We start from the raw sequence: 23905 nt of genomic DNA on the forward strand, positions 1-23905 counted from the left end.
ACTTATGCACAGCCCCTTATGGAACTCTTAAGAAACATGAAAGGTCCACGGTAGACAGTTTAAGGTAAAAGGTATGGGGGTTAGAGAGACTAATAACTGGATCAGGTAGAGTGTTCCAGACATTTACTACTCTATTGCAAAAGTCATATTTCCTATAATCAAGATTAGAGCAAATTACATTGAGTTTGAATCTATTGATAGCCCTTGTGTTATTGTGGTTGAAATTAAAGTACTCATTTACAGGTAGGACATTTTGGTAAATAATCTTATGAACTAAGTTTAGGTCGGAATGTAGACGGCATGGTTCAAGGCTATCAAGGCCTAAAATTTCAAGCCTGGTGGTATAGGGAATTTTATTTAGAGTAGAGGATTTGATACTCTTCTAGTAAAATATCTATGGACCCTCTCTAATGTATTGATGTCTGAAATACAGTGAGAGTTCCAGGCAGGTGAGCAGTATTCAAGTATAGGTCTGGCAAAAGTTTTGTATGCCCTAGTTTGAAGTATAGCATTACCAGAGAGAAAACTTCATAAAATAAGATTGACAAATCTGAATGCTTTTTTTGCAATGTTACAGTGAGCTCTAGGGCTTAGATCTTTTGAAATGAGTACTCCTAGGTCCTTGACAGAGTGTGGGTCAACTTTTAGATCATTTCTGGCCAGCAAATATTTGATATTCTTATTTCTATTGCCAATGTGCAGGACTGAGCATTTGTTAGCAGAGATTTGGAGTTGCCAATTGTTTGACCATTCAGATACATAGTCTAAGTCATTTTGAAGGGTAATAGAGTTGTCTGTGGTGTTGAATAGTTTAACATCATCAGCAAAGAGGACACAGCTGCTTATAATTTGATCACAAAGGTCATTGATATAAAGCAGAAAGAGTGTTGGACCTAGAACGCTGCCTTGGGGAACACCATGTTAACAGGTGCAGGATTTGATAGGGCGCTGCCTATTTTGACCACTTGTTGCCTGTTTGACAAGAATGCAGCTATCCAATTATACAGGGGTCCAGAAATGCCATAAGATTTTAGTTTCATAAGTAGTTTGTCGTGCATTACTGAATCAAACTGGTTGAGTTGAGAGGTCCAAATGTTTTTGCAGTGTATGAGTTGCAGATTACATGGACAATTTTTCCCTGAAACCAAATTGTTTATTAGAGAGTAGGTAATTTGTTGCTAAGTGGAGAGTGATGGATTCCATGACTTTACATGTGATGCAGCAAAGAGAGATTGGTCTTTAATTCTAAACAAGGCTGAGGTCACCTTTTTTGAAGATAGGTATGACTGTTGCTAATGACCATATGTCAGGCAAGGGGCTCATTCTAAAAGATACTTCATAGATGGTGCTTAGAGGTTCAGTTATGGCGGAGGAAATCTTTTTAAGAAAGAAGGCACATATTCCATCAGGACCAATAGATAGAGATGGTTTAAGTTTGTGTAGTGCCCTTATGACAGTATCTTCAGTAAAATCAATGTGGATTAGATCATTGAAATTGGATGAGTATGACTAGGAAATGAGGGGGAGATGCCATTGCTGTTGACAAAGACTGAATTGAAAAAAGTGTTGAAGAGATTAGTTTTATACTCTGGTTTCTCTTCAGATCATATAAATCTTTCACCTAAAGATTAGTTTTAACGGCATCATCATTACAATCTTCACCATTTGGCCCTTTTAGAGATGGGGTGGTTTTTGAATCTTTTAATTTGGCATTTATGAAATTATAGAAGGCACGATTGGATTTTGTGTGTAACAACTCTTCCTCCTGTCTGCAGTGATAATTGGTATATTCTGTTTTCATTTGGTGGCATATGGTTTTGTATCGGTTTTTGAAGTTAGCTACATAGCCAGTTTTATTTTTCCACCAAAGTGAATTTTTTTTATTGGAGTTTCCTTATTGACATGGGTAATGTGTTCTTTTTGGCTTTGGATGTTATGTTATATTTATTGGTACATATAGATTAATGACTCTTTGAACTTCAAGTAGAAAAGTGTTATAATAGTCTTCTGAAGCGTTGCAGTCATTGAATAGGAAGTACAATTTAGGAAGTACACCTGCTGGAATTGTGCCGGATAAAAAAAATAACATGGATCAGGCCAGCACATGGTAATACATCTAATCTGTTTCAGAAGATGGTACCTGCTGAGAATGGCATGAAAGCATTTCTTTTCCTAAACTGGCTCTTTTCATTCAAAAAATGATCTGGGTTGAACTTCTCTGGAATCTCAATGTACCAAGAAGAGGACTGGCACAACACCCATGTACTAGAAGAGGGAAGTGAGGATCACAATGTACCGAAGAGAGAACTGGTACAGCAACTATGTACTAGAAGAGGGAGTTGAGAAAACAGATGACATTAGTTGGTGTTGCTTCATGCAGATTAGAAAGAGCCTCACTTGCCTCAAACAAAATAGGCCGGAGGGGGCAATCTGCAAACATTCTGAAATGGAATGAAGGGAGAGATATTTGGTTTAACTAATTTATTTATTAAATTTATACACCTCCCACTATCCAGGGGCAACTCTAGGCAACTTACAGTTCTATAAATAATGCATATAGATGCATATTTACTAATGCCTTGAATATGAAGTATCTCTCAGTACATAACAGTCATCTTTTATTTTCTTCTGCAGACTATTTTGATTAGTAGTTTTTATTGCCACACCTTGGGAATGTTGTAACCATGGCATTTTGCATCACCAGGTGTACTTCGCATCTCACTCTCCAAAGTGACTCTAGGCAATTTACAATGTCATAAATAATGCATATTAATACATATTTATTCAAACTGCCTTGAACGATCTCTGACTAACTAAACCATCTTTTTTCCTTCTGTAATCTATCTTGATTAGTAGTTATTATCAGCTAACTTTGGGAATATGGTAACCATGGAATTTTATGTCACAGGTTGTTGCCCATGGAAGGGTGAAATCCAGCAGGTTCTGACAGGTTCTGGAAAACCGGTAGTGGAAATTTTGAGTAGTTTGGTGAACTTGCAACCTTGTAACTTCTGGCTACATGTTGTTTGTATTTTAGGAATGAAAAGTGTGTCAAGGGTGGTAAACGAATATAATTTTCCATGAATATGCAGTATGTCTGTGGAGATTCTCAGGTCATAGTTTTCTCAAAGGTGCTTTTTCAAAAGGCAACCGGACTGGTTTTTCTTGTTGAGGAAGAAGAAGACATCTTGCTTCTCATCCAAGAAGCTTCATTGTCTTTACCCAACACTCTTGGCCCTTTTCTCCATAGGTCTTTCTTCTTCTCCTCTTAAGTTAGAAACGTAGAAGATTGCTGGCAAAAAAAGATCTAGTCGCCCATCAAGTTTGCCCTTTGAATTTTTCTTGTGGTGCTTTCTTTTCCTTTTTAATTTATTTACTTATTATCTTTCACTTATTTTTTTTCCATTTGTATTTAATTTTTAACTTTGGTCGGAGGATGGACATGTGTTTATCCCAAGCGTGATTAAACATAGTTACTGATGATTAACCTCCTACCTCCACTGCTCTTTCTGTGAAGTAATACTTTCTAACTTTACTTTTGAACTTCCCTCCTCATTTACTAATTTGTTCTTATTAAAATCTATATTCCTTGGTTCCGGAGACTGAAATCTCAACTCATTAATCAGCATCTATACATTCTAATTTTGTGTGAACTAAAAAAAATCCCCAAACCTGAGAGAAATGGTTGGAAAGCCTACCCTAAAAAAAATTTCTGGTTGCCCCCTGCGGTACTTCTTCCTTCATTATGAATTGATTTTCTATGGACTATTTCTTCTGCCAAAATAAACTTGGTTAATAATGAACATTCATATACCTGACCCTGTATAAAGATTTATGGAAAGTTTAAACTCTCTATAAGCATTTGAACTACTAATGGCCAAAGGAAATTGGCAGTAGATAAGAGTGGAAGGAATTCAAGATGGGCTGGACTGTGAGCACAAAGGGACTCATGACACATGTGGACCCTTCCTCTGGCTCTGCGTGGTCTCATCTCCTACAAAAACTCAACACACACTAACTAAACCTTTTTTGGGGGGTGGGGGAAGAGAAGCAGTCCTTTGTAAGCAAAAAGATTTGGGGTGGTAACTGGTGTATCTCTCGTTACACTTACTTGGCTGTAACTGCAATTCTGGCAAAGAACACCTGCCTCCTGTCATTGGCAGAAGGCCCTACTCAGGACTTTCTGCTAAGTTTTATGGAAATTTATGGAGTTTTATGCAATTAAGGACTCAGCCAGATGGCCCACCAGATACTACAACCCAAGTTCCTTCTGATATCCAACAAGTTCCATCCACCTTGTATGGGCTGATTGAACAGGTCCTGGGTCTCCATGAAATGAGTGACACCAGCAAACCAGAAAGCATCCAGAGAATGATTTCACCGTGACAGTAGACTGATAATGGTGTTCTCCAAAACTAGATCTATTGTACCTGCCATATGAAAAAAGCTAGTGTGTGGTCCCTAGTAAATGTTGTATCTAGTGATTTGGAATCTGTCCATATTTTCCATGATAGATACAAACTTAAGGTAAACCGCACCAAACTCGATTGCAGAAAATATGACTTCAGCAACAGAGTGGTCAATGCCTGGAATACACTACCTGACTGCGTGGTTTCATCCCAAAACCTCCAAAATTTTAACTTAAGACTGTCTATTGTTGACCTCACCCCATTCCCAAGAGGTCTGTAAGGGGTGTGCATAAGAGCACTAGCGTGCCTACCGTCCCTGTCCTAATGTTTCTTCTATTTGTACCTATTTTATGTATCCAATCCATGCTTATACTTATTACCAAATATGTTCTTGAGAAATAAAATAAATAAATAAATAAATGAAATGAAATGAAATAAAAAATGAGAGTTCAGCCAAATGCTATTTTCTAAAACTGGAAGAGAGGAGCTAATAGGTCAACACAAGTTCAGCATCCTGTTTCAAATGTAGCTTATTCCACAACATCATTTTCTCATAATACTTCTAAATGAGAATCTTTAATGAAGTTGAAATCTTTAGTATGAATTATAGACTGGTTATTTGCAGAATATAGCTTAGAGAAAATTGTATGAAATATATTCTTAATTTGCCCATAAACTGTTATGAGAACAGAGATCAGAGTAATTATTTTGCCATAAAAAATAAAATGTCCCTCACAAACATTGTATCTGTATTCCACATCAGTTTTAACCTTGCCTTTCAAAGTAAAAGCTGTCCCACATCCTTTATTTGAATATTTATTAATATAGTTCAGCCAATCCAATTTCTAGGTGTTAAAAGGAACAATTTGTAGGATACAATATGTGCCAGGAAAGAAGGGGAGGGAGAAGATGGAAATGGAGGGGAGGGGGAAAGAAAAAATAACAGAAAAGAGAAAGGAAGGGAGGAAGGAAGGATCATCACTTGTGCTGAAGAACAGGAAGAGCTCCATCCTAGCCAGGGCTTCCCCTGGACAGGCTCTCTTCCCTGCAATAGCAAACAAGAAAATAAAGTTATTTAGGAAGTACACCTGCTGGAATTGTGCCTGATAAAAGAATAACATGGATCAGGCAAGCATGTGGATTTGTAATACCTGTCGCAGAGGACTGTACCTGCTGAGAATGGCATGAAAACAACTTTGTTCCTGAATTGGCCCTTTTCATCCAAAAAATGACCTGGGTTGAATTTCTCTGGAGTTTCCCAATGGAGAGGATCACAATGTAGAGAGGAGAGGACTGGCACAACACCCATGTACTAGAAGATTGGGGGGGGGGACGGTTGAGAAAACAGATGACATTATTTGGTGCAGATTAGAAAGAGCCTTACTTGCCACAAATAGAATTGGCCAGCAGGGAGCAATCTGCAAACATTCTGAAATGGAATGACAGGAGAGAAATTTGGTTTAACTAATTTATTTATTAAATTTATATACCTCCCACACTATCCATGCAACTCTAGGCAACTTACAGTTCCATAAATAATGCGTATTAATACATATTTACTAAGCTGCCTTCAATACGAAGGATCTCTGAGTATATAAAAAGTTTTCTTTTCTTCTGCAGACTATTTTGATTAGTAGTGATTATTGGCACACCTTGGGAATATTGTAACCATAGAATTTTACATCACAGGTTGTTGCCCATGGAAAACTCTCAGCGTTCCCAGTCTGATAACGTTGAACCTCATGGACCATAGCAATTGTAAAAGGCATCTTCAACAGGTCTTCCATGCTTGGAGTTCGATTTGTACCCATTGCCTCATCAATCTCCTGTTGCACCTTAGCTATGAGATGAGATTGACAGCCTTTTACTTTCTCATGCTGTGCACCTGTAATCAGCTATCACTTGAATAGAAACATGTTTTCCAAAACACATCCAGGGAACACTTTTTTATTCAGGACAGTGGCTACTCCTCAAAGTCATTTTTTAGTGGAGACCATGTCAATTTTTCTAATGCAAGAAGAGGAGATTCCTATTGTGTATCTCTGTCTTGTGTCTTTCTTGATAAGCTTGAAACCAGCAAAGTGAAAAGTGTTTCCCTATGATACTTTAGAAGATTCTAGTTATAGTCCCCACCCAAAGTTGGAATAAATAGCAATCAGGAGAAAAAAACTATATAACCTCAAAAATGGCCCTCATTCCCGAGAGGCCCAGCAGTGGGAAGATCTGCCCGAAGGCAGAGGGTGGTAAGAATCACCAGGTTAGCTGCCTTTGGACTTTGGACATAGGAACAGCCAACATTTGAATAATGAAAACAGATGTTCAATTAGAAGAACTGCTGATTGAGCTCAATAATGTGCATTGGCATATTGGTCAATGCACATTATTATGGTCTGTGAAACATGACAAAACAGCAAATATTTAGTTGAACTTGGTAGGACTGGGCATTTACTCTAGACTAGAGGTACTGAAGATGGATGATGTGGCAGAGTTGGTTTTCTCATCAACGAAAAGCTGAAAGACTGTAGTAAAATTTGAAGGTATATCAGACAGAGTATCCCAATGAATTATTCAATTGAACAAACAATACAAGCTTCAAATCATCCAAGCTTATGCACCAACAATAAGCTATAGTGATGATGAGGTTGAATAGTTTTATGATGATATGGCCTGCCTTCAATACAAAGGAGGAGGACAGAAATTTTGAGATTAATTTATCAAATCATTTTGCTCTATTGCAAGATTTGGAAGGGTTGAACATTATGGACCAAAATAAACAAATAGTCAAAAACATCTTTAACTATATATATAGCACCACTGGAAAAACACTTTGTACAGTCAAAAATCCCTGATGAAACTATTGTGTTAATGAAAAAACAATGAAGAATGAAGAATACCGGAAGTTTCACTAATAAACTGAAGTACGTTGAACTTTGCACGACTGTAAGAAAACATATCCAAGAAGAAACAAATTAGTTTAACATGAAGCTTGTAAAAAAGACAATTGAAGAAAACAAAGGGATTAATAGAGCAAATGCAAGCTTATAAATACAAGAAATTGCATTAAAACATGAAGATGGCTGTTTGTGTAGAACAAGACAGGAAATGTTTAAAATATTGTGTTTCTCAGAAAATAAGACTGAATCTTATTTTCTTTTAGATTTGAAAATAAGCACTTGGGCTTATTTTCGAGGCAGTCTTCCTTTTTTTGAGGTGCAGCAGGCCAGACTTGGTGAGCTGGACACACCATGAACACACTGTCACCTCCATTCCGAACCTTCAGCGTTCGGAATGGAGGCTTTTTAGTGAATGGGAGGAAAATGGGGAGGGGGATTTTCCTGCCTGCCATCCTTCCCTCAGTCTGTGCTGAGCTTGATGGATGAATGAATGACAGGCTGGAAAATCCCCCTCCCCATTTTCTTCCCGCTCATCAAAAAGCCTCCCACGAGCCTCCCAAAAAGAGGGAAAAAGCAAAGCAACTGGCCGTGGAGCTGCCGGCTTCGGGGAAGTGGCCCAACAAACAGAAGTGCTGCGCCCAGAAAGAGAAGGGAAAAATTGTATTTGCACTGCCCCAAGGGGCCAGCATGCTGCAGCTGCAGCTGGACAGTTCCCCCCACACACATGCACCACTACTCGTGCTGGCCATGCCCATCCCCCTGGGTTTATTTTTGGGGTAGGGGTAATATTAGGCCCCACCCCAAAAAATTAGGATTGGGCTTATTATTGGGGTGGGTCATATTTTCGGAGAAACATGGTAATTCTAATAAAATTATTAGATATCCTAGTGGGGAAAGTATCAATTGCCAAAAAATAAATGAAAAATGGCAAAGCTTCAGGTAATGACTGAGTTATGGTTGAAATGCTGAAAGTTGGTGGCCACAGTTTACAGAAGATACTAGCAAAACTATACTCAAGATGCTTCAGAAAAGAAAAAATACCCAATGCATGGGAAAATGCTGAAGTGATTCTTATACACAAGAATGGAGCCAGAGATGATTTAAAGAACTATCATCCAATGAACCTTCTTTCAGTCATCTACAAGGTTTTCACCAAGAAAATAGGAAAAAGAATAGTGAGAACATTAAATGATGGCATAGCCAAAGGAGCAGGCAGGGTTCAGAAGTGGCTACAGTGGAATGGATCAGATCCAGATTGTTTAGCAAATCATTGAAAGGCACAATGGATACACCTTGCCTTTGTGCATGGCTTTCATTGACTATGTATGAAATGCTTTGTATGGCATTTGGCTCTGTATTTCAGCAAGCAATGATTAATGCATTGCTCAACCAAAGGTGTAGACACTGTTTACATAAACTTACTACAATCAATATATTAAAATGCAATGGTGATAATTTGCCTTAATGATCTTAAAGTGAAAATCAACATAGAATGAGTTGTATGACAAGGCGATACAATATCACATATTCTTTTCTCAGCCTGCCTTGAAGAACTATTTCACAAACTAGACCGGGCAAAGATTAAATAAAAATCAATGGCACCCATTTAAATCACTTAAGATTTGCAGATGATGTTCTTCTCTTCTCACAAGACCCAGAAGAGCTACAAAGACACATACAATACTGCACAAAGTAGGAGAACCATTTGGCTTAAAAATAAACCTGAAAAAGAGCCAGGTTATGTTTAATAAATTCACCAAAGAAAGAAAAAAGTTTATATATGGAGAAGAACTAGATGTAGTAGATACTAGATATACCTTCACCAATGGATCTCAATGGAAGGCGATTGAATGTAAAGGAAATTGAATGGCGTATTAAATGTGGTTGGTATGCATTTGGCAATCTAAGTATAATTTTCAAGAACAACCTCCCCCTATCCCTGAAGAGAAAAGTTTTTGATCAGCGTGTGCTACCTGCTCTAAGATATTCCAGTGAAACATGGACACTAACCTCACAATCGATACAAAAGCTCTGAGTGGCGCATGTCATTGCTTGAAGCAGTATAGTTCAAATGTTAAGAATGATATCTTGAGTTAAGAGATGTGGATTTATACTGATGCAATAATGATCCTTAAGAAAAGCTATACTATATTAATTTAAACATTCATACTAGGACTCCATAAAGCAAGTACTCAATTAAAGTAACTGGTTGATCTGCCCTATGACTGTATGGGGGGAAAGGTTGCTGTTGTTAAAGCATTCAATCATATTTGCCTCTTCATGATCTAATGCAGCGATCCCCAAACTCTCTGGTTCAACGGACCGGCAACAGTAGTGGTGGTGGGGGTGATGGGGGTGATTGTTTTCTCATGAACAACTTAGCTCCCACACTTTGCCGACTTGCCCTCCAATTCTGTGGCCTGGTTCCCAAAAGTACTGGATCGCTGACTAAGGATTTTGGACCCCTGATCTAGTGGATATTACTTCATTAGAGTTATCTTCATGTAATCTCAAGATCTGATGGAAGGCCCAGTTGTTCCAAGGGCATGTTAGCTAGCCAGAGAAATATAAAAGCAAAACATTCTGTAAGAAAATGTTGGCAAAACACTTCTCAAAATTTCCCAGGAAAACTTCAGAAATGCAACTGCAATGAGTTCACTTTACTCAACAGCATCCTTAATTAATTTTTTTCAGGATTAACAGTGGAAGCTCTAAGTGTACTGACACCATTATATATTTCTGAGTATTTCTCTACCTTGAATGTGTGGCAATTTAGCTATTGCTAGGAGGCTACAGAGCAAAGTATGGCTAGTAGATATTGTCCCAGCAGTAAAGAGACCAAACACAATAATCACAAGATCTTCAGAAGAGTAGATAACCTCAGACGAGTTCTGCTCCTGAAAAGAAAATAGAAAGGGAAAGGGAAAGTCTCTTTCAATGAAAGGAAACTTAATTCGACCAGACTGACTTTAGAATATGTACAAAACCTTTTCAATTCTAAAGTATTTCTGGGATCAACATCTGATACAGGGAGGAAACAGCTTGCCTGGTCTACCATCAAATATTTACCACAAGAAATGGCCAGTAGTAAAGACTGGACACTCTGAATTTGATTAAGATTGTTATTTAGAGCTGGACTAAAGCAAGTCTTAAGGTGTATGGTTGGGAAAGAAGATTAGATCTGAGCACAGAAGCTTGAATGTTGCATCTCAGAGACTAATCCTAATAGAAATTGCTCTTGCAAGATCAATAATTATCTTTATATCACCCATTAAGAATGTAGAAATTGTATAAATTAGCATGTAAAGCAAAGTTCTATATGTAGTCATCCTCATAGAAGGGGGATAATTTTAGTAACAATTATGTCAGGAATACATGACAACAAATGGCAATTTAAAGTAAACAAAAAAGAAGGGGAGAATATTTTTATATTCTTTCATATGCAGTGAACTTGTTTCATCTTAGATACACATTGGAGATATTTAGACATTTATGCAGAGACAGTATCTATATCTACCTTCTCCAATCTATGAAGGAAGCAATCAATATAGTCACGTGGGTTGTGAGGATCCAACGTTTTCTTGTGCAATTCTATTTCCTCACAGATATAATCACAGAGTTTTTCAGTCTCAGCAAAACACTTGATGTGTTGCCCAGGAAAGTATTCCATTATTTTTGGAAAAGTATTGTACACCTGTTGCAGAGTTGATGTTAAAAAGAATACTTTTGTTAGACCATAACAGTGGAAGCTTAATGCCCCAAATATTCAGACAGTAGCTTTTATTCTGGTATTATTAACTGTCAAACCTCAGCTGGGTGCCAAGACCAAGAAGACAAGTACCAGAAATATTTCTGGAAGCTATCTTTAATTCTAGTGTCGAGTAAATAAAATGTCTTGGAAACTACTGTATAGTGTAGGAATTTTTATTTATAATAAGTTCATTAAAGATGACTCTCTTTGAAAACCATTTTCCCCAGATCTCTCCTCGCCTAGGCCCAAACTCTCCCATGAAAGGATAATGATGAAAATGGTGATAGTTCTTGAAATGGGAGAGAAAGAAGCTGTCTGTGGACATACAGATAGGGGAAAGGTCTAAAAACACCATGATAAGAAAAGAGGCCCCTTGCCTATTTTGATATAATGATTAGTACAATTAGTGTAGCATTGTACTTTTAAAAATATTATAATAGTATACCTTAGTTTGATTGTAATATTGATATTCTCCTTATATCACAAATCTAATGGATTGGGGGATAATGGATACTATTGTCATTTGTTAAAAATTACAACATGGAACTGTGTTTGAGAACTAAAGGTAACTGTGCAGCCAAGGGGTGAAAGACTACAGTGAAACATTACTATTAGGAGGAATCAGATCCTTCAACGAAATTTCATATTTGAACCTCTCTGACTAGTTAAGAAATGAGTGAGTCCTAGAAACAATCAAGTGAGGGCCAAAATTTGTTATGAGAGAAGGAAACGGTCCACTGGGAAATAAATCCAGCTGGGAGAGGTTTGCTGAGAGCCAGTTTGTGTTTTGCTGGATGTCTAAATTTGATTTCTCCTGCCTAGTAGCTCATCACATCTAATCTCCACATCTTTTATTTTAACATTTACACAGAAAGAAAAATACCCTCTAGTAAAAATGAATGTTTATGGTTGGAGGAGCATCAGAGAGGAAAAACATACCATTCCTAAGAAACTAGTAAGAAATCTCATTTGAGACTCCACAATCTGTTGGTTCTCTATGAAGGTGTGATCTTTGTAATCAAATCAATTGCCAAAGACGACTGCACAGATCACATTAGAAACAGGACTTGCAACATTTCTTCTTGGGTCAAAAGGTTGCCCTGCAACAAAAATGATCTGGGTCAAAGAAGTTATACAAAGATTTTATTGGTAATTTTTGATAAATAATATTAAGTAGGGGAGCTTATACGTAATTAAATGAAAACCTAGATCTTTAGGGTTTCTTCAAAATCTTATTCTGTTTTCTTCTGTCAAGAATTGTTTTCTCACTCTTTCCTCTGCCTTTTTCTGTTTATGGTGGATTTTTCCTCCTTGATCCTTCGCTTCTTCACCTCTTAGAAGGTTCTGCTTCCAGTTTTAACTCTCCTTACTCTCCCTCCCTCCCACCTTTTAATGTCTTTCTTTCTTCTCTCTATATTCTTTCTTTTTTAAAAAAATAATTAACCTATTCATTCTTTCCATTTCTTTTCCCTTCTGATTCCAGAGATTTGTCCATTAAAGATTAAATTCAGAGGAGCCACAAAACTTTAAAGAAATACTATTTATGACCATTTAATTCAGATCCACAGTGGATTTAAGTTCTCCACCCTCATGAAAACTGCCTATTGTTGTCTCTCCAGGCCAATAAGGGTAGTTGTTATCCATGTTTTCCATTTTGCCCTTAGATTTCCTATCTCATTCATCCATAAGTTCCTTTGCTGGCTGTTCATTCTATTCCCTCAACACTTTCTATTCTATTCTATTCTATTCTATTCTATTCTATTCTATTCTATTCTATTCTATTCTATTCTATTCTATTCTATTCTATTCTATTCTATTCCATACACTTTTTTTTATCTCTTTCCAGAAAAGACTTTTCCACAGAAGATGGTTTTTCAAGGTGTTACAACCCCATATTGTGTTTTGTTCGTTGCTGAATTTGCTTGATATGTGATTTAACATTATTTTCAAACCTGGTTTAACATAATCATTCTAAAAAGAATCCAGGACTAATATGGGTTTTTTTTCCCTAAATATAATTACTACATTAATTAATTTCCTAGTATCTACTGCATGTTCCTTCACTTACTACAACCACAATAAGATTTCACTAATTCTGGGCAAATTTTACAAAGTCAAGGGCTGATACTGGATTGAAAAGAAAGACACAGCTTGAAAGCTTTTATATTTCCTGTGTGTATTTTTGCCTTCTCTCTTGGATGCCACTGTGAAAAGGGCCTGGGGATACTCATTGCTTATCTAAGTTTTTCTTTATTTTGTGCACTTTCAGTTTCAGTTCAGAATCTAGTTTTTCTGTAATATCATACAGTACAACAAACCCTTTCCATTTTCATATTTTAAATACTCTTCCTACTATGATTCTTATGTGGGAGAACAGCTTTCAGTTTCTTTAGAGAACCTTTTTTGGCAGCCATTTCCTCCACCAGACAAAGGACTTCCTCCTGCACCCTCTCAGACATTCTTTTCTTCCCCATCCCAAAATCTCTCAAGGTGGTCAGTGTGAAACATCACAGCTCCTTCAATTTCCTCTCATCAGTAGTATCGAATCCTGAAATAAAAGACATCAAAAGGATCACAATGTCCGTCAAATTTCAGCTTTGGTGAAGGAGGATATTTAGATATAATATGATGTCTCAGGCACTTTCCTTTTCCAACTCTTTGTCTCAATCATGTTTGAAACAGGCCACTGCATTGCAATAAATTATGCTTCACAGAATGTTCCTTCCTCATATTTAATGCAAACCAGGCTTGATATTTGAAATACTTATGAAGCAAACTTCACAATTTCCACCTTTCCATTCTTAGCTGCTATCATATGAAGAAAAGAATGAATGAGGCTATGGGACTTCCGGTCGGCACCGCAGGCTTCGTGGACGGTCTTTTTAGACCACCAGCCCTGTGTCTTTGTAAAAGCCGCTTTGACAGTGCAAACCGGCTGTCTGGCAGCTGAAAAACCTCTCCTTCAGGAAAAGAAGGAGAGGAGAGCTGATGGGCGAGGGTAGAGCTCCCCGAAAGCCCTCTGGAATATTTCCGGAGGCTTGGAGGGTGAGAGCTCCCCAGTCAGCCCGCCAAGAAGCTCCGAAGCCAGGACGACTCTGTGAAAGCAGAGCGAGAAGCCGTGATCCAATCCTGCTGTCAAAAGTGAGTCTGAGTGATTACAAGCGCAGGCAGAGTGGAAAACAAGAGAACAAGCCTTAAAAATAACAAAGCTTAACTCTGGAGTTACTTTGTTTTAAATTGAATCTCATTGAGCTGGAGGCTGAAGATGGTGTCTTTGTTATGGTTCTGAAAGTGAAAGCCAAAAACAAAAGTGCTTGTTGAGAACGCTGCACTGGGAGAGTGGATTAGCTGCTTATTAACTGTTGGGAAGTGAGAGCTTATGGAGGAAAAAAAAACTATCCTGCCTGATAAATTAGAGACTATAAACTACAAACATTTTAAAGTTGTTTAAGGAACGTTGTGGCTTTGGGGAAAAAAAGGATCTTTTTAAAAGGGAAAAAAATGGCTTCTAAACAAGTGAAACCAGGAGTTGTTAAAAGAGGGGGAGGTTCTCCAGTTGTGTCAGTGGTGACACAGAAAGCACAACTTCCGGCTGATTCACAGAGTCAGGAGGCTGCACTTAATGAGTTTAAAGAATTTATGAAAGAAGCCATGAATAATCAAGCAACAGCACTGAAAGAAGCTATGAATAATCAAGCCACAGCAATGAATAATTTAACACTACTTGCGGAAGGGAAATTAAAGAAAATTGAGGAGGATATAAGATCAATCAAGGAAGTGGTTGCAGAAAAACACGATGAAATAAGAGATGATATTGTTTATGCTGTATCAGGATTGTCAAACCTTGTCATCCAGCTTGATGGGAAAGTGGAAGAAATTAATGAAGCTAATTTAAATTTGGAAAGCAAAATGGGAGATGTAATGACCAAAACAGAGAAAGTGGATGATGAACTGGTAATGTTACAATACAAATCCATGGAATTTGCTTTGAGACTGAGAGGCCTGAAAGAAAATAGCAAAGAAAATCTAAAAGATATTTGTGCTGATGCTATTGCAGAGATAATTAAAGAAAAATTAAAGAAGATGTGGCAAGTCAAATTGATAAAATTTACAGGGTTAATTCCTGGTTGGCAAGACAAAGGCAGCTGCCAAGAGATGTGGTGATTTATTTTACAACCAGGAGGATCAGAAATAATATTTTACAAGCTTCCTACATGAATAAAGTTCAGGTGGCTGGGCAAGAGGTGGTGGTTTTGAAAGAGATTCCTCCAAAGATGCTGAGAAGTAGAAAAGACTTTGGCTTTTTGGTAAATGAGCTGAGAAATCAATGTGGCATACAGATGGGATGTTCCAACTGGTTTAATAGTGACTTATAATGGAGAAAGATACCGGTTAAACACAGTTTGGAAGGCAAAATATTTTTACGTAAATGTTTTAAAGGCTGGATACCCACCCTCACCAGGGAAGGGGAAGGAAGAAAATGGAGATGATACAACAAGAAAAAGATGGAAAGCAGATGCAAACTTATGCGGAGGTCGCAGCTGGAGGAATTATCATGGAAGAAGCTTTGGATCTTGGGGGTTTACCCCCAACTTTGGAACCACCCAAGAAGGAAGAGCCGAAAGTACAACGACTGACCCGATCAACTTATAAACTTCAAGAACAACAATAAAAAAGGCAACAATCTCAAGATTTATCTCAAGAAGTTCAAAAAACAGAAGCAGGGGGGGGCGGGCTAGGCCGAAGTGTAAGGTGGAGGAGGAGCTTCAGCTGATGCTCATACGGCTTCGAAAGGCTAAAGATGGCAACTAAATTCCTATCTTGGAATGTCAATGGCCTAAATTCACCACAAAAAAGAAAGAAAGTATTTCACTACTTGAAACAATTTAGCAATGATGTTATTTGCTTGCAAGAAACACATATTAGATTATTAGACCAAAAATATTTGATAAATTCAAGATTAGGTACACATTTTGTGGCATCAGTGCCAGAGAAGAAAAATGGGTTAGTTATATACGTAAGGAAAGGATTATCAACTAATCTAATTGAGGCATATGATCAAGGAAGATATATTGCAATTGAATTATTGACACAGACTGGAAAAATGCTTTTAATTGGAATATATGCCCCTAATCAGCAACAAGACAAGTTTTATAAATTTTTACATACAAAAATAATACAATGGGATTATAAATCTTTTATATTAATGGGTGATTGGAATGGAGTAATAGACACACAGAAAGATAAAAAAAAAGCTTATCAAAGATTTCAACACGTGCAAGATTACCTAAATCTTTTTTTGATATGATGGAAGATATAGAACTGAGAGATATTTGGAGAGAATGTAACGTGGAGGAAAGAGACTTTACCTTTTTTTCTGATAGACATCAATCCTTCTCCAGGATTGATTTTATACTAACCACAAATGATTTTATTTCCAGGGTGAAGAAGATGAAGATATGTCCGAGAACTTTAACTGATCATAGTCTGGTTTGGGTGGAATTTGAACAGGAGAGGGGTGAAAGGAGGTCTTGGAGGTTAAACGAAAATTTATTTAGATATGAAGAAAATGTGAAAGAGCTTAAAAAACAAATGAAAGAATTTTTTGCTATTAATATGAATAAGGGTACCTCTATGGAAATGGTCTGGGATGCTAGTAAGGCTTATATGAGGGGTATGTTAATACATATGAATAATAAATATAGATTAAAACAACAAAAGAAGTGGAAAGAGATAGAGGAAGAAATAAAAAAGAAAGAACAACTACTTATACTTAATCCAGGAGACAAGAAAGTAAAAGAAACAATTAATATATTACGAGGGCAATTTAATATGTTAATGGCTGATCAGGTGGCAACTAGCTTACAATATGCTAAACATAATACATTTTGTAATGCCAATAAACCAGGTAGGTGGTTGGCCTACACGTTGAGGAAAAAACAGAAATCACGAGTCATTGGCAAGATAGAATTTAGAGGTAAGCAAGTTTACCAACAGAATACGATCAAAAAGGCTTTTTTAGAATTTTATACAAAGTTATATGCTAGTGACTCAATACAAGGTATAGATATAGATAGATACTTAAAGGAAGGGAATATTCCTGAATTAACATTGGAACAGAGGGAAGGATTGAATCAACCAATAACTTCTGAGGAGATTATTGATGCAATTAAGCAATTGAAAATAGGGAAAGCTCCAGGAACAGATGGATTAACAGCTGTTTATTATAAAAATTTACAGCTTGAAATGGTAGAACCGCTTAGAGTTCTATTCTGTAAAATTCAATTAGGGGGAGGAGTTCCACCCTCTTGGAGAACAGCTTTTGTTTCACTGATCCTGAAGGAAGATCAAAACTGTATTAAACCTGAAAATTTTAGGCCAATTTCACTTTTGAACACGGATTATAAAATTTTTGCTAAGATATTAGCGAATAGACTAATGCCAGTTATGCAACAAACAATTCATAATGATCAATCAGGCTTTATAAAAGGGAGGCAAATGAAATATAATGTTAGACAAATTATAAACTTATTGGAATATTTGGACAAAAACAACCAGGTCCTTGCGGCGTTCATATTTTTGGATGCAGAGAAAGCATTTGATTGATTGAATTGGCAATTTCTGTTCAAGATAATAGAAAAAATGCATTTTGGGGAGTATTTTATACATTCAATTAGAGCAATATATCAGGAACAAATAGCACAAATAATAGTTAATGGAGGTTTAACAGATGTGTTTAAAATTGAGAAAGGTACCAGGCAGGGTTGTCCTTTGTCCCCATTGTTGTTTATTTTAACTTTAGAAGTTTTGTTGAATAAGTTACGTGACTCTGATAAAATAAAAGGAACTGTAATTAGACAGCAGGATTATAGATTAAGAATGTTTGCAGATGACCTGGTTATTACTTTACCTCAACCTATAGAAGCAGCTCCCTATATGTTGGACATAGTAGTTCAATATGGTAAAGTATCTGGATTTAAAGTAATTCTACATAAGACAAAGATGATAACTAAAAATATGTCCATAACTCAAAGAGAAGATTTAGGGAGAATAACGGGGTTTGAAATAGTTAAAAAGGTTAAATATTTAGGAGTATATATTGCAGCCTCAAACACAAAATTGTTTAAAAATAATTATGAAATTCTTTGGCAAAAAGTACAGAAAGAAATGGAAAATTGGAAAAAGTTACAATTATCATTACTGGGAAGGATAGCAGCAATAAAAATGAATGTACTACCTAGGTTTTTATTTTTGTTTCAAATGATACCAGTGCTTAAGAAAGATGGAAATTTGACGGAATGGCAGAAACGGGTTAATACCTTTATTTGGGCTGGGAAGAAACCAAGAGTGAAACTGAAAATTATACAGGATATATGTGAGAGAGGAGGTCTTAAAATGCCTAATTTAAGATTGTATTATGAAGCAGCTGCTTTATCACAAATTAGCGATTGGTTTAACTTAACTGAAGAAAGAATGTTAAAAATAGAAGGTTATGATTTGTTATATGCATGGCATGCTTATCTGTTATATGAAAAAAAAGTGGATAAAGTATTTAAGGGTCATATACTTAGAAATGCATTGTTGAGGGTTTGGAAAAAGTACCAATATAAGCTAAATTATAAGATACCCATATGGGCAAATCCCAGACATGCAAATAGAAAATATAAGTATAGAGCAAAAAACAGAGGTGATTACTTATAAAGAGCTTCTTTTTTTGGAAAGGGGTAAGTTGCAATTGAAATCTTTAGATGAACTAAAAGAAGAAGGGATAATTTATACTTGGTTTCAGTATGGTCAGCTTCAAGCTAGATGGAGGGAAGATCAAAAATTTGGGGTTATGCAAAATGAGGAAAATCTGGTGAAACAGATTAGAGTTCAAAGTCAGATGCATATTAAAAGGTTGTATAATGCATTATTGGAAATAGATTCAGAAACGGAATTAGTTAAGGATTGTATGATAAAATGAGCACAAAACTTTCAGGAACCAGTGATGATGGAAACGTGGGAAAAGATTTGGGTCAGAAATGTTAAATTTATGCAAGCACAAAATTTGAGAGAGAATTTTTATAAAATGTTTTATAGATGGCACTTAGATCCTAAAAAATTATCATGTATGTACTCGAATTTGCAAGCTAAATGTTGGAGATGTGAATGTAATGATGCAACCTATTATCATATATGGTGGTCCTGTAAGAAAATCAAGGCATTTTGGATAAAAATTTGGTGGGTGATGCAGAATATTTTGAAAAGAAGGTTGAAATTTACTCCTCAATTGTTCCTATTGGGTATAACTATGGACTGTACAGTATCAGAGACTAAATTGATTTTGAACTTAATATCAGCAGCAAGGCTGTTGGTAGCGCAATATTGGAAGAAGGACTCTACTATTGAAGAGTGGATACTGAAAGTAACGAACTTAGCAGAAATGGCGAAAATCTCAGCGTACGTGAAGGACTATACACAAGAAAGATACGTATCGGAATGGAGAAGATGGATTGATTATATTCAAAATAAGTATCAGACAAGAAAATATCAAATAGCTTATGAATGAATGTTAAGTATTAGAAGTATTATGTTAACTATAGTGGAGTTAAGGTTTCAGGGGGGGAGTTAGTAGTCTGAGGATAAGTAGGTTAATCTAGTTTATGATTGTTAAATGAAATACCTTGTATTTTGCTCTGGGAAGTCTGGGGGGGAGGGTGGGATGAGGGGAGGGAAAGGGTGGGGGGAACATGGGGGGGAGAAAATTTCTGTTTTTCTGTAAAACTTTTCAATAAAAAAAATAAAAAAAATAAAAAAAAGAATGAATGAGGCTATGAAAATCATGTCACAAGTTTCTGTAAGTGTGTTTTAGATAGAAAGAAATCCCTTCACTAGATATGGAACTCTACATTGAGATCCTAAAGGTGCTTTTTCAGGAGGCAACTGGACTTTTCTTGTTTTCTCTTTGAAGACATTTTGCTTCTTATCCAAGAAATTTATATACCTTGCAGACAGCTGGTAATTTGCATCCTTTTAGAGAGTTGTTGAGACACTTGGAAGTTTATCTGTGTTCTCAGGGTCACATGAGTAGTGCGAATGTTCCTGTAATCTACATTTTTTTCCCCTCTGGAAATCCGTTCATACTCCCACACCATTTGAAAGGTGTTTAACCCAAAGTGCATGGCTAAAAGTCTGTGGAGATTCTCAGTAATCTAGGTCATAGTTGTCCCAAAGGGACACAGATAAAGTTTTCACCCTCCCCAGACTCCTAGAAAGGCTTTGGAGCCTGGGAGAGAGAAAAATGGGCCATCCCCACCACCACCCTGAGGCCCTCCAGAGGCAGGAAACTGCCTGTTTTCCTACTTCTGGTGGGCCCAGAAGGCCCGAAAATCAGATGGCCAGCACACACATGCATGCCAGAGCTGAGCTTGCATGCCCACCGATATGGCTATGCGTGCCACCTGTGGCATGGTTGCCTTAAGTTTGCCATCATGGTTCTATTCTATTCTATTCTATTCTATTCTATTCTATTCTATTCTATTCTATTCTATTCTATTCTATTCTATTCTATTCTATTCTATTCTATTCTATTCTATTCTATTCTATTCTATTCTGTCAAACACGTAAGATAACAGATATAAGTATAAACATTATGAATACAGGATAAGGATACGAATAAATGGGGACAGTAGGACAGGGACGGTAGGTACGTTGGTGCGCTTATGCATACCCCTTACAGACCTCTTAGGAATGGGGTTAAGTCAACAGTAGACAGACTAAGTGAAGTGGTTCGGGAATAATGAGAGGCACAAGCAGGCTAGCGACAACAGCTCTTTAATATATAGTGAGACTTCAGCAAAAACTCAGAGGCTGCAGCCCTCCTTATATACAATCCTGGAGGGACTGTCAGCCAATCAGAAACTTAAGCAGGTTTGAATTTCCCGCTGAAAAGTATCAATACATAACACCCCTCCCTTCCCAGAAGGCACTAATACTCAAATATTTACATAAGTACACACAAAATCTTGCAGGTGCCCTGGCTGAGTTCTCATTCTAGTTGACCTGCGCAGTTCAGTGTTTGGTGGGGCGTCGAGCTGGTCGGAGGGACTTTCTGTCTCTCCCGGCTCCGCCAATGGAACCTCCTGGATTTTGTCCGGGGCATGGTTATCCCCGGTTGGGAGTGGCGACTCGCTGGGGCAGCGCTGGAACCAGGGCTTGTCAGCTAAGTATTCTCTTGACCCCGGGCTTGAGTTAGCTGTTTTGGGAAAGTTGTTGTAGTTGGGTTCGGAGATGTCTAAATTGATATTTGCTTCGCCGACTATTCTTTTTCTAAGTTGGTCTATGTGGCGTTTCCAGAGTCTGTCCACCCCTACGTCTACCGTGTATGATTTTGGGCCTGTTATGCCCACTATGGTTCCTGCAACCCATAGAGGTCCGCTAGCATAATTGCGAGCGAACACTGGGGACCCCACCTGGAACTATCTTAGTCCGGTGGTCTCTCCCTTGAAATTCTCATGTGTATAATTGGGGTGAAGCCTGTCTAACACGCACCGAAGCTTCCTGCCCATGAGGAGTTCGGCTGGGCTTCTCCCAGTGGCCGTGCATGGTGTGGCATGCTGGACAGCTAGAAATTGATCTATCCTGGCCTGCCAGTCCCCGTTATCTAGTCTGGACAATGCTTCTTTGGCCGTTCTTACGAAACGTTCAACCAAACCATTAGAAGCCGGATGGAATGGGGCCGATAGGGCATGGCGGATGCCCAGTCCGGCCAGGTAGCCCTCAAACAGAGTCACTGTGAATTGAGGGCCGTTGTCAGATACCAGGGTATCCGGTAGGCCATGGGTGGCAAATAGTTTGCGAAGGACTTTGATGACTGCCTCGGCTGTGGTTGAGGGCATTAGTATTATTTCGAGCCATTTTGAAAAGGCATCGACTACGATTAAAAATGTTTGCCCATGGAAGGGGCCGGCAAAGTCAATATGGATCCTCCCCCAGGGCCCTTTTGGTTTCTCCCACTCTCGGATGGGCACTATCGGGGGATCAGGCCAAGACTCCTGGTAGGGTCTGCACTTCCCCACCCACTCGGATATGACTTGGTCCATGTTGGGGCACCAGACGTAACTGCGGGCTAAACTTTTCATTCGGACAATCCCTGGATGCCCCTCGTGCAGTAACTCCAAGACCCTTGTTCTCAGTTTCGTTGGTATTACCACCCTATCACCCCACAACAAACAACCCCCTTGCATAAACAATTCGTTACGTTTGTTAACATAACCCTGGTACTCCCCACCGACCGCCTTGACCGGCCACCCTTTAAGGACCCAACCCATTACAGTACGAATTACAGGGTCCCTAGCAGAGGCTTTCGCCACCTCGCAAGAGGAAATAGGTCCCAGAGTCATAGCGTCGATCAACAGAACGGGGGTCTCCGGCATGCGGTTGACCAGCAAATCGGGGAGTGGGCAGTGGCTGAGGGCATCCGCATGGCCCAAGGTCCGTCCGGGTCGGTGGACAAGCTGGTATGAGTAGGCCGATAGGAAAATGGCCCACCTGGTCAACCGTGGGGACAGGGCAGCGGGGGTGGGTTTGTCGCCGGCCAAAAGTCCCAGCAGGGGCCGGTGGTCAGTCACAAGTTCGAATTGACGGCCATAGAGGTATTCATGGAACTTTTTAACCACTGCAATTGCAGCCAGAGCCTCTCTGTCCAACTGACTATAGTTCCGCTTTGCGCTTGACAGGGTGCGAGAGTAAAACGCAATGGGCGCCTCTAGGCCGTTTGGCAGTCTATGGCCTAGGACGGCACCAACTCCTACGGGGGAGGCGTCACAAACCAATACGAGCAGTAGCGCTGAGTTGTATTGGATTAGGAAACTGTCCTTGGATAGAAGCCTCTTTACCGCCTCAAAAGCGGCTGCTTGTGGTTTCCCCCAAACCCATGGTACATTCTTTCCCAATAGTTTGTGTAGGGGATCTGCGATGGTAGCCTTGTCCTTTAAGAACATCGAATAGAAATTGAGCAGTCCAAGGAAGGCTTGGAGCTCCGCTTTGGTCTTGGGGACTGGTGCGTTTTTGATAGCTCTCACTTTGCTTTCGGTAGGGTGGATGCCTGTGCCATCCACCCTGTACCCTAAAAATTCGACTGAGGGGACAGCGATCATGCACTTATTTTTCTTTAATTTAAGTCCCGCTTCTCTAAATCTGGAAAGGACGTTTCTCACTCTGTCTCCCAGTTGACGTTCATCCTGAGCGCTGATTAAAATGTCGTCAAAGTAGGGCACCACCCCCGGGAGCCCTTGCAAGAGGCGCTCCATGGTGCTTTGAAATAGGCCGGGTGCGATGCTCACCCCAAACTGGAGCCTGGTGCATTTGAATGCACCCCTATGAGTTACAATTGTCTGTGCCTCTGCCGTGGCATCGTCGACTGGTAATTGTTGGTAGGCCTGAGCTAGGTCTAATTTGGCAAAGATTTTGCCGGGCCCCAGGGAGTGTAGTAGATGATGCACGATCGGCACCGGATAGGCGCTCGGCTGCAAAGCCTTGTTGATCGTGCACTTGTAGTCGGCGCAAATTCTGATTGAGCCATCAGATTTAACTGGGGTCACTATGGGGGTCTCCCATTTCGCATGGTCAACGGGGACCAACATCCCTTGTTTAATTAATTTGTCCAATTCTGCATCGATCTTTGGTTTCAATGCGAAGGGCACCCGTCTGGCTTTAAGTCTTATTTGGGCTACGTTGGGGTCTAGGTTTAGGGAGATAGGGGTCCCCACATACTTGCCCAACGTGTCCCTGAAGACGTCTTGGAACTCGTTCAGGAGGCTGTCCTTCAGTGACGGCTCGGACATTCGGTGGACGCCGGTGAAGCCCAT

General features: G+C 38.8%; 1 pseudogene; it reads right to left on the reverse strand.

Annotated features, from left to right (window-relative positions):
- Positions 1 to 1119: 1119 nt before the first annotated feature.
- LOC148115423 (cytochrome P450 2C15-like) lies at positions 1120 to 23905 on the reverse strand (annotated as a pseudogene).

Source organism: Pantherophis guttatus, chromosome 2, assembly GCF_059756535.1.
Source record: "Pantherophis guttatus breed Tessera chromosome 2, ASM5975653v1, whole genome shotgun sequence".
In the NCBI taxonomy this organism is placed as follows: domain Eukaryota; kingdom Metazoa; phylum Chordata; class Lepidosauria; order Squamata; family Colubridae; genus Pantherophis; species Pantherophis guttatus.